Here is a 13,130-nt window from a genome sequence, read left to right on the forward strand (position 1 = left end):
ATATCATTTGCATGGAAACAATGAAAAACGGGAACGTTTTTCTGAGATGCTTTTTCTTTTGTTGTTGTTATTTGTTTTTGAGATAGAGTCTCATTGTGTCACCCAGTTTGGAGTGCAGTGGTCCCATCTTGGTTCACTGCAGCCTCTGCCTCCCAGGTTCAAGCAATTCTCCTCCCTCAGCCTCCCAGGTAGCTGAGATTACAGGCATGCACCACCATGCCTGTCTAATTTTTGTATTTTTAGTGGAGATGGGGTTTCACCATGTAGGCCAGGCTGGTCTAGAACTCCTGACCTCAAGTGATCTGCTTGCCTCCGCCTCCCAAAGTGCTGGGATTACAGGAATAAGCCACGGCACCAGCCCTGAGAAGCTTTTTCTATTATAAGGACACAATTTATGTGAGCAAATATAGTCTTCACCCTGCTAAGAAATGGTAAGAGTGATATTTTATTTAAAAAATTTTGATTTTCAATATTTAGAATATTCTTAAAGTAGATATATTAGGGAACATGAAACTTTATATTTTAATCCTAAAAGGAGAAGAAAAAATGTAATACATACATTTCAAAACATAAACAGGGAATGCTGGATGGATATGGCTATCTGATGATGAAAGAAAGTTATTTTAGGGACAATTTTTATAGTAAATATTAGTTATGTGCTGTTGGCAATTAACACATACAGTTTTTACCAGCTGTCGCCACATTTGTCAATATCATGTGTTGCAATGCTTAAAGGAAACGAAGCATCAATATATTATATTTAAATTTTTTTTTAATTAGGCTGTAGTCTGATTTCTAATTTCTAACTAGTCATCCCCTTACCCTCATATCAGTTTATGTCCCCCTGCTAATTTGATTGTTTTGGAATGCTTACCTTACTGCTAATATCTACTGGGACATTATTTACCTCAGGATTAATTCAGTGATCTTCCATACGTTTTTAGTTTCATAAATCTCTGAGTTTTATGTTTCTGTGAAAAACCTTTAATACAAGCAGGTCTTACCTACAATTTTTTTTTCATGCAAGTGTTTGATTATAGTTGGGCAGTTTGTATACCTTTCTTGTTGACTTCTTTTAAAATTGGCCTTCCTGTATTTGTAATACTTCTTTGGTCATTACAAAGTTTTCCAACACAACACTTTGTGCCTTGCTATGCTCAGAGGGATCAGAGCCAAGTACAGATGTACCAAAGACATTTCTTTAACATGTTTATCTATCTAGTTACAGTAGCAGTTTAGACTGTGCAACTAACTGACATTTAAATGTGTTAGTCTTTCTGAAATTTGTCCCACAGAGTTATGACATAGAAGGATATGCATTAAATGATCAAATAGCAACCTTAATAGTAATTGAAATGAATTTTCTAAATTACCTTTAAATGATATTAATAAATGATTTAATAGTAATAGAATCTAAAATTATTCTAAAATAAAATATTTACTTTAAAAAAAGGTAATAGAGGAAATGTAAACCAAACCATCAAAGTCTTTTCTACTCAGAGGCTTTGCTTCTGTTTCATGCAGGGCCATCACATTGTTAGTCATAGTGAAAATTAGCCTCTTTCTCCCCATCAACTTGTAGGATCTATGAGGGCAGGAAATGGACTGGTCTTGTTCACCTCAATATTCCCATCATCTATCACAGTGCCAGGCACATACTGACACCCCACAAATAGTTTTTGAATGAATGATGTCATTCCTTACTTCAAAACTTCAATGGTTCCCCATTGTTTAATAATTTGGTACAAATTCATCAAAGAGTATAAAGAGTGCCCAGTCTCTAGGCACTTTTTATACATGCCCTGTCCCAGCCCAGCCAGAATAAAACAAGTCATGCCTACAACATACCTTAAGCTTTTTGGCTGTAAAGCATGCTTTGTGCAAATTCCTGATTTTCCACTTCACTCTTCCCCAAAAGATTCACCTTACCTTCATTATAAAGACTCTTTGTCCCACTTAGCCAACAGGATTTCTTTCTTGCCAGAATATGTTTCTTATGGCTATTGAAATATTTTGCTTGTGATTATAAGTATCTTTGTTAATGTCTTATCCCCTCCATCTACATTGTAAGCTCCTTGAGGAAAGGGTGAATGAGTCCTTACTTTACTTCCCATGGCATAGTGTATACAGCAGGCATTTCATTCAGGCATGAGTGTATGTACTGGGTGCTTATATATGTTTGGACCATCAGAGTTCATACATATGAGAAGAAAGGTACTAATGAAAGACATATCTTATTAGAGTTGCATAGTATAGTAAGCACATAGCTTCTACATCAGCTGGCATGAGCTGAATCCTCACTCTGCTGCTCACTAGCTTTGTTGCCTTGGGTAATTCACACAAATCTTCTAAAACTCAATCTCCTCATCTGCAACATGATAGTAATATTACCTACCTGAAAAAGCTTTTGTACAAATTAGAGTATGTAAAATTATTGGTACATATAATAAGCAATCATTAATATTCCATTGCTATTTTTATTATTATTTGAGGTATGATTTTTGATTTTTTTAATGGTGGATGCTTGCTTTGTGATATTGGATTGTAGATTAGAAAAGCATCTCTGTGCTGAGTATTTCTCCATCAACAAAGCAATAACAATAGCCAAATAATTTAGGGCCCAATATATTTTGCTTAGAAAACTCAGAAAATTTTTGCAATTCTCGATTTAATTTGCAGTATAAACCTATGATATGTTTCTTATCATAGTACTTACTGCCCAATAATTTCTCATTAGGTTAATATCAATGATTGCTCATACATACACTAGGTTACTTATTTAGTATTGAGAAAGCATATTAGTGAGTGCACTGCACCACTAAAATGAACACATAATGAAGTACCTAAACCACTTTATCTTAAATGCAAGATAGAGTCTTACAGATTTCTGGTTCTCATGGAAGACCATCAGGGGCCCACACATTAAAAACAGCAGAGTGCAAGAGCTGGGAGGGTACCACTCTAGAAAAATTTTAAAATAATATTACCATTTGCTTGATTCTAATTTAAGTAATTTGGAGTTCTTATAACGTTGGTAAATTTTGAAAAGTAGGATATTTACACAAAGAGAGTATAAAAGAAATAATTTTTTGGAATTTTGCAATGCATTTCTTTTAAGGGACATCACATTCTTATAGGCCTTCACTGATTAAAGAAACTTTATTAGATATAAGTGAGAAGCATGTGCTTCTGGTAGTATTGTATCTAGAGGATTTTAGTTAAGTCAAGTCTGAACTTTTACAGCATTTGAAATATGCTTAGTTGGATAGTTAATGGATCCTCTTCAACTTAAAGTAGATGATTGTTATAAGAGAAAAAATGTACAAAAAGAGTTACAGAGTAGACAAAAATATCTTAAATTCTTTTCCAGTGTTCCAATTCTGATGATTTTTAGGAGTTATAGCTGAAGAAATATCGTTCATCCCTAAAATTGGTTTCTTGCATAACACATTATTTTGAATGTCACCAGTCAGCCCTTGGGCTTCTTTAAAAGACCGAAGACCAAGATTGAAAATAAAGTGAATGCACATTTTAGCCCTATAAATGAAGACATCAGAAGTGTAATAGAAGGCATATGAAAGATAAATACATTTGTTTTTCCATCTGTTAAGATAAAACTGGCCGGGCGCGGTGGCTCACGCCTGTAATCCCAGCACTTTGGGAGGCCAAGACGGGTGGATCACGAGGTCAGGAGATTGAGACCATCCTGGCTAACATGGTGAAACCCCGTCTGTACTAAAAATACAAAAAAATTAGCCGGGCATGGTGGCGGGTGCCTGTAGTCCCAGCTACTCGGGAGGCTGAGGCAGGAGAATGGCATGAACCCGGGAGGCGGAGCTTGCAGTGAGCCGAGATCACGCCACTGCACTCCAGCCTGGGCTACAAAAAAAAAAAAAAAAAAAAAAAAAAAAGATACAACTAAAACATTTTTTCCGTTTTTTTCCTTAATATTTTGTTTCCTGGCAACAAATGACAAAAATTCCCAATCAACCACATCTTTCACAATTCTAGGTTTTCTGAAAAGCCAGCACTAACACTATTATTTAGATTTTTAGTATATAAAGTCATTTTCAGAAAAGGAGTTATGTATATTAAAAGGATATATCTATATATCGTGTATGTGTGTGTGCCTGTGTGTGTGTGAGAGAGAGATAAATTAGTAAAAAAGCATGCCATTAAAACCATAAGGGTGTGTTATATAAGCACTTTGGAAAATAATTGGCATTATCTGGTAAATTTGCTGCTACCCAGCAATTTCACTGTTAGTTATTTTTCCAAGAGAAGCTCTTTCACATGCTCTTTAACCAGAAGGAGAGTATAAAAACGTTCTTAGCAGCACTATTTGTAATCTCTCTCACACATACACATGCACCTGGAGATTTTTCAAATGTTCATCAAGAGCAGAATGGATTAACATAATACGGTGTGAAAGTTAATTACGGCTACATGCAACAACATGTACGAATCTCATGTACCCAATTTTGGGCAAAAAAATCAAGTAGCAAAATAATATCCATACACTTCATTAATATACAAAGCTGTAAAAAGCATGAAATTAACCAGTATTTTGTTTAGGCATATGCAGTAAACCTCTAAAGAAAAACAAGAAACTGATTGAACACAAAATTCAAAATCAGGAGGGGACAGGATCTGAGAGGGTTCCATGATAGATACAAAAATATTATTTTTCTTTAAGTAAGTAGTAGGTACATAGTTGTTTATTGTATTATGATTCCTTATGTATTGCATGTATTTAGTAAGTGTTCCTTTGAAACTGCTCAATATTTGGTAAAAGTATAAAACAAAGGGTGCTAATATTTATTGCCATTATTCTATCTAAGCAAAATATTTTAAAAGTAATATAATCCTTCAGTCTTTCATAACTCATCCACTTGTGTGTGGTCTGGAACATTATTTCATGATTTCTATGATATTATGGCAGTGTTTAATTGCTGTTTAAAAAAAAAGATAAGATGGCAAAACTGGTAAGACCAGTTCATCGTGGTCTGTGAGGCTGCAAAAAGTCAAATTCCATAAAGCAAACTGACAGGCTGTCTCAGGTCTATTGTGTTTCACAATATGCAGAAAAGAAAAGTTACTATGAAATTACTTTTATAATTGAGATATTATAAAATATTTTTATTTATGAGGATTCTCTTCTTATTTTGATCAACCCTTTCATGAAATAATTTCATATACTTTTAGAATGACTCTTTAAATGCCTCTGAAATTCCACATATCTAGTGGTTTGTATGTATTTCAATACAATTAAATGATAAAACTTACAGTTCTAGTTTTGATGTTAAATTTACTGTATCTTCTCATTTCACACTTTTGCTTCTGTCAAGAAATTGCTTTAGTTAAGAATCATTGGTCCAAAGTCTTTCACTCTCAACTAAAGTTTGTGGAGAGACTTAAAGGAGAGACCCTTATTTTTACATCAACGTATCAATTTGGAAGAATTTTATTTATTTTTTCTAGTTATAATTTAATGGACCAAATTACACTATTAATATTATAAATAATTACTTTGGATCATTTTTAAAATGATCCAAATCATTTTGGATATGTTTTAAAAATAACACGTACAGCTGAGTGTGATAGGCTCATGCATGTAATTCCAGCACTTTGGGAGGCCAAGGCCAGCAGATTGCTTGAGGCCAGGAGTTCGAGACTAGCCTGGGCGACATTTAGTAGAAACACTGTCTGTACTAAAAATACAAAAATTAGCTGGGCATAGTGGCCACTTGGGAGGCAGGAGAATTGCTTGAACTCAGAAGGCAAGAGGTTGCTGTGAACCAAGATCACACCACTGCACTCCAGCCTGGGCAACAGAGTGAGACTCTATCTCAAAATAAATAAATAGAAATAAAAATACCACATACCAAGTTATTATACAATTATACCAAAATTGTTACAATTTTTTAAAGAAACCTCATTATACTTAAAGTTATAAAGTACCCAAATGAACAATGTTCCCATTCTTAAATGAAGCATTGTGTCAACCCAGTTTTGTACTCCCTTTTTCCTCTGAGTTATCTAGAGTTTCCTGTGTTCCTCAATGTTTTGATTATAGAAATCAGTGTGTTTGCTTTTTGGTATGACACTGTTTCATAGCATCTTATATTTGAAAGAATCTCTACATGAAGTGAAATTAACAATTTTGGCTTTATTATATTTGAAAATATTGTAAAATTTATACATGAAAACAAAGCCTTCTATTGCTCAATACTTCCACATGTTAGTCCTATATGAATGGAACAAAAACTGGGACAGTAGAAATTGTTTATGAATGCCAAAGGGCAAGCTAACGATGACAAATTATTCACTCTTGGATTCAAGGTAAAATTATTTTACAATTTCTATGATGTAGTTTATAGAGCATGGGTTTTTGAGTCTGGCAGACCTGCTTTTACATTTCAGCTCTTTAGCTATGCATCTTTGAGCTTGTCACTGAGGTCTTCTCACCTGTTACGTAGGGTTTTCCGGAGACTAAACGAGATGATGTAGGAATAATTCCTGGCACAGAGTTAATACTCAGTAAATGTCCTCCCAGCTCCCACATCCCAGCTCAAAGTGGGGAGTAAGATTTCCTCAGTGTAAGAATGTCAGGCCATTGCAAAGGACAACAAGCTACTTCCTTATCATCCAAAGCACTTTCCAGTGTTTTATGTGCAATAAACCACAGACCTCTGGAACCCTGCCCTGTTGTCTCCTCCCACACACTTCATAGATGTTTTCCTATGCACCTCCTGTATCCTTGGAGTTTAGGACAAGGGAGAGAAATAGTTGTCTCAGGGAATAGAAAAACTTACAGTGAAGGAAGGAGATGGAAATTAACAAGCGTCATCATCATCATCAGAAAAAGATTTTATAAAACTTAAGTTGTGAATAACATGCTTCCTACATGAAATGTCAAAATAATAGAAAAATGATAGAAAAATGCTATCATGCAGTTTTCTAAGGTAAAAGACCAAAGGAAAACCTACTGAGGCAGAACATTCAGCAGGTATTTCCTTTGTATCAATTTTGTGCAATAATTATCACTGTGGAAGGCTTTATAGTGGGTGCCAGTTTCTGAAGACAGAACCAGGTGTATAAGAAACTTAATCTAACATTATTTTCCTATGTCTATACCTAAGGGTATTTTTTCCCTTAAATCCCTGTTATACCATGTGACAATAGCTAAATCTCAGTAAAATCAGGGACTTTTCCTTTTTCACTGGAGATGCAGCTAACTCCATGGATCCTATCTAGCATAAGATATGGGATGGGAGTGGTAGGATGCATTTGTTTGAGAAAATTAGGCCATCGCAGGTATCCAGGCTTTCATGTTCTGACACTACACCCTGGTCCCAATGTCAGTGGCTGAAGACGATGGGCCCTTTGACTATGGCCTACATGGTTTATTTTTGTTTTGTATCATTACACAAGGCTTAAGTTTTACTAGTTCTTTGTGTTTCATCTAATATAATGACTTTTTAAAAATAAAGGACCAGATAGTAAATGTTTTAGGCTTTGTGTACCATATGATCTCTGTCACAACTACCCAACTCTGCTATTGTAGTGTCAAAGCAGCCATAGACAATAGGTAAATGTATGGGTTTGCCTCTCTTCCAATAAAAACTAATTTACAAAAACGTATGCATCTAAACCATTCTCACCTGCACCGAAAAACCGCTTTTGGGCTCTCTGCATCTTCCTGGGGTACATGAGGGCTGTGGGACTGCTTAAGGCCTGTCTGCCTCAAGACCCTCTTTAGAAATGTTTTCTGTTGTTACTTAACATTGGGCAAGGGATAACTCTGGAGTCTTACCAATCTCCAAGGTAGGGCCTTTGAGCCTAGCTTCACTTTTGTTGGTGAGTCCTCTCACCAGTCTGGTTTCAAAGGTCAAGACGCAGTACTAAACATCTTACTCTATGTAAATGGCGGTCCATGTAGTTGTGCAATATGGTATTCCAGCATGGTGAGAGGCTACAGAGCTTTTTCTCAGGTACGTTGTCAATATCCACCTCCGACCCACGATCTTACCCCTGACTCTCTTCTCCTTTCTCCAATCTGCACCAATATAATCAAGATTTGAGGTGGAAATAGAAAACTGGCTCAGACTGAGAACATATTCTTCAAAATATATGATTTTTGGCATGGTTTTGTACAGAGTCCTTCAAGGCTTAGACTTCTAAAATTCCAATACATTCGAGCTTTTGCATCTCAAAAGCTTTCTCGGTATGAACAGGAAGAGTACAAAGGATGTACAAATGCAAAAAAGTGCTTATGTTCATGTTAAGAGACCAAACTTAGGTGAAACAGTTAAAACACTCTCTCAAAACTTACTGGCTGAAGACAACAACAAATTAGTATTTCTCATGATTCTGTGGGTTGACCAGGTGATTCTTCTGCTGGTATTTGCTTGGGTCCATCACCGGGTTGCATTGAGCTGGCAAGTGGCTAGGGGCTGTGCTCAGTGAGAGCATCTGGGAAGCTGAGCCTCTTGCTCCACATGGCCTTTCACCCCCGACTTCTTCATGGTGTGGTGATCTCAGGGCAACATTCCAAGGGAGTGAAAGCAGAAAGTGAAAAATCTCTTTAAGACTTAGATCTGGAAGTCACGCAACATCACTTCCACCATATTTGACTGGTCAAAGAAAGTCGCACAGCTACTCTAGATTAAAAGGTGAAGAAGCGGACTTTACCTTTGATGAGAAGAGCAGCCAGTCACATTCCAAAATGGCATGCCTATTGGAGAGGGAGAAATTTGTAGCCGTGTTTTACAATTCAATACCAACTTTCTGTGAATCAAATACATAATGGATCTTCATGAAGGCTATGATTTTTACTAGAAAGTTTAGATAGTTATGCCAAACCTGTACAGAGTTTGCAGTGGGAAGAGAAGGAGAGACAAAGAAATTGGATGTTGCTCCTGGTTTAGCTTCTCCACTCCCTGTACATTCTCAGGAGTGAAGCCACTTCTTTAAATCTTGGGGGGAATGTATCCCCAAAGATTCTCCTTGGGCGTTCAGAAGATGTCCCACATGGATGACTTTTTTTTGCCTTCTACTCTTCCCCTGTCCGCCTTTAAAAAAATCATTTTCTAAGCCCTTTAACCCCTTCCCTAGTACAATATCCCCATCCTCACTCCCTTTTTATATGTTATACACTAACTCTTCCAATAGAAACAAACTTCCTTCTCTTGCAGTGACTTGACTTTTTGTATGCAACCCCAAATGTCAGCTGCCTGTCAGGGACTCCTGTCCCTGAAGCTTTGCAGAAGGGAGAAAGGGAATGTGATCTTAGGGTCTGCTGACTTACTTGGGAATGGAGAATTGGCACATTCTGATTTTGTGATTGGATGTAGAAAAGGAGTATGGTGATGGGATTCTACTTTGGGCAGCAAATGCCTTTTCTCCTGGTAAATAAAAGGTAAAATATATAAATATACAGAAAAAGTATAATTTCCTTCAAAATTCCCCTTCTAACATGCATACAAATTATTTCTGTTTTTACCTTAATAACCAAATGCTATTTCTTTTGGCCTGTTACCTCAAACCTAATATGCTAAAAGAGCATCCTCATCCTCTACGGCTTGAATGCCTTAACAAATTATTATAACTTATCTGGCAACAAATTATATCAAACCCAGGTAGCATCTCTCTGCAACTCTCCCTTTGTGTTATCGGAGTCAAGAGAGAGGTGATGACCAAGGGAGGAAGGAAATTTACTTTATGCCAATGCATTGGAATTAAGAAATATCAAGGTGATTTGAACTGATCCAGGAGGATTGTGTTAGTCTTGTTCTTATGCTGCTAATAAAGACATACCCAAGACTGGGTAACTTATAAAGGAAAAAGGTTTAATTGACTCACAGTTCCATATGGCTGGGGAGGCCTCACAATCATGGCAGAAGGTGAATGAGGAGCCAAGTCACGTCTTACATGGTGGCAGGTAAGAAGAACTTGTGTAGGGGAACTCCAATTTATAAAACCATCAGATCTTATGAGACTTATTCACTACCACAAGAGCAGTATGAGGGAAACCACCACCATGATTCAATTATCTCTACCTGGTCCAATCCTTGACATGTGGGGATTATTATAATTCAAGGTGAGATTTGGGTGGGGACACAGCCAAACCATATCAAGGCTCCATGGGAGACTAGGGTCTTCAGTTGGGCTGGAGGGGATTTGGAGAGGGGGAAGAAAATCATATCAGAAGATACAAAGATTTTCACAGGTGGGAAACTGACTGTCGTATGATCAGAGGAAAATAAGAGATCTGAGTTTTTAAAAATAAGTGGGGTATTCTATTTCCATATTTCTAAAATTATAAGGTGTTCATTGAAAAGAACATTCTTTGTATGAAGGTCTGGTAGCTAGAATTAATATTCTTATTTTTCTTACCAATAGAAAATTGTAAATTGTTAATACATATTCTACCTCTTGTCTTTGTGATATGATGCCGCTAATGATATTGTCATAGTTTAGGATCTGGATAATTGACACAAGGTGGCTTAATAAAAGTCGGGGCTGGGCATGGTGGCTCCTGCCTATAAGCCCAGCACTACAGTAGGCTGAAGGAGGAGGATTACTTGAGTCTAGGAGTTCGAGAACAGCCTGTAAGACCTCATCTCTCCAAAAAATAAAAAATAAAATAAAATAAAATAAAAGCCAGACACGATGAAACATGCCTGTGGTCCCAGCTATTCAGGAGACTGAGGTGGAGGGATCACTTGAGCCTGGGAGGTTGAGGCTGCAGTGAGCCATGATTGCACCACTGTGATCCAGCCTGGGCAACAGAACAAGACCCTGTCTCAAAAGACAAAAATATCCCTGGCCTGGTGGCTCATGCGTGTAATCCCAGCACTTTGGGAGGCTGAGACAGGAGGATTGCTTGAGTTCAGGAGTTCAATTGCAGCCTGGGCAACATAGTGAAACCCCCATCTCTATATAAAAAAAAAAACAAAATAAAAGTCAATTAGAAGAAAATCATAATAAATGTTTCAACAGATGAAGAGTATGATCATTATAGCACTGCTTGCAATAGCAAAATTTGGGAGCAATCTTCATTGTCCAACAGTAAGTGACAGATTAAATAAATCCTTACAAAGGGATATCAGGCAGCCATTAAAATAATACTTTAAAATAAATTTATTGACATTTAATTATATGTTAAGTAGAAAACTCTGGCTACAAAACAAGTCCCCAGAATGATCTAGTTTTTATTTTACAAACCTGTCTCTGTATCCCTTTATGTTCCCCATTCCATGCCATGCCTCCTGCCAACTTTTTCAATTAAAAAAATCTGGAAAGATACATGATAGAAAGGGTCTGATAGCACTGATTCATCTTGGTATAAGGAATTCTGAGTATTTCAAATCTAATTTCTTTGCATTTATGTGTATTTTCTGATTTCTCTGTAAGGAATATTAATTTCTTTTCAATTTAAAGAAACATGTTACAGAAAAACAGAAATCAATTTAGGAAAAGAGTGATGAGGGATACCCAAGTAGATCACTGCGGTCAACATCATGCAAGACTATCACCATAGTTTACCACAAAATATTCTTTGGTGCTACTGTCAGAATTTAGAGCCAGTTAGTTTGAATATTATTCTGACTCAGCATGACATTTCTTTTTGCTCTTATGCTAATGCTTAAAAGCTTGAAACAATGCACTCTATTCAATACATTTCATCAAATATTTATTGAGTGCCTACTATGTGCCAAGTACTAAGAATACAAGATTAGCAAGACATAGTTTTGTTGTAATCTAAGTCAACCATAGTATGTGTACCACTTTGAAAATCTGAGATGATTGTTCTGAGATTCTACAGGGGGAAGAATCATATAAAACAATGTCCAAAAAAGTTCATACTAAAATAACCTATTTATATTTTCACTGTTTTAACTCTTGCAATATTTTAAACACAATGTAGAATTATGTTGAATCATTATTTAAAAAATACCCACATATTTGTGGCTCTTCACTGTGATACCACCTCTATTCTCTGCTTGAATCAATAACATTTCAACACTTTTACTGCTTTAAGAAGAAATTATTCCAATCTGTTCAGTCTTTGAGCCAAATCTCTCAGTCTGACTTTGAGATCCTCACTAAAAACTCTAGTTCCTTCATGAGGCAAAACTGTTTCTAGAGTATGTTTCAAAGCAAAGTTGTGTAACCAACAATTAAACAATTAACAAACTAAAATAGTCTAAAGTTAAGCTTAGTAACTTTACACACTTACTTATTACATTATATATTACAATTATTTTTTATGAAATAAAATTTGATCAGTTAAATAATTTCAGTTTCTTCATTTTTGTTGTCCCATTAATTATTATTGCTATATCCAGAAGGTTTTATTTATTTATTTATTTGCCCAATTCTCTTGGCACGGAGTTTATATGAATCAGAATGTAAAGAAGGCTGGAGATCATCTTGTACTACTATTTTGTTTTGTGGAAGAGAATATTTAAGCCAGATGTAAAGTAATTCGTAGGAGTGTAAGTTGTTTTGCATAGTGTCTTTTGAAATGTAGGTATGTGAAAGCTGGTAGCTATTGTTCTTAGAACTTTTTAATTCAGATTACCAGTCTAGTGTTCTTAATTGCCTTGGAGTATTTCTCCTTACTGTTGGATAAAACCATTCTTTAGATCTGTAAATTGCTCAAGACACTAGGTGTATTTTTTTATGGTACTTGATGGGTCAATTTATTCATTTAACACATATTTATTAAGTACCTACTAAGTGCCAGGTGCTGGTCTTGGCATTAATTTAAATGTTAACAGAAAGTATTAAGGAGTGAGTATTGTTTCAAATCCATACAAATGAGCATTTTGTGGCTAGCCGTGTGTGTGTGTGTGTGTGTGTGTATGGAATAAGTATGTGTGTGTGTGTGTGTGTGAGAGAGAATGTTTGTTTCCTTCCTGTGTAAAATCTGCCCAGTTTTCTATCTTAACTGTCATTATATATCAAACATATACTATTAAAATTAGCTTATTTCTGAAGCATGTCTACACTAAGGTTCCTAGGTTTTATTTTATGATGAAATGCTAATTTCTCTTTATGAAACAAAGTGTTTATTTCATAATTTTGAATAGGATGGTACTTTCAAAAACCTGCATCTGATT

Source organism: Hylobates moloch, unplaced genomic scaffold, assembly GCF_009828535.3.
Source record: "Hylobates moloch isolate HMO894 unplaced genomic scaffold, HMol_V3 SCAFFOLD_1, whole genome shotgun sequence".
NCBI lineage: Eukaryota > Metazoa > Chordata > Mammalia > Primates > Hylobatidae > Hylobates > Hylobates moloch.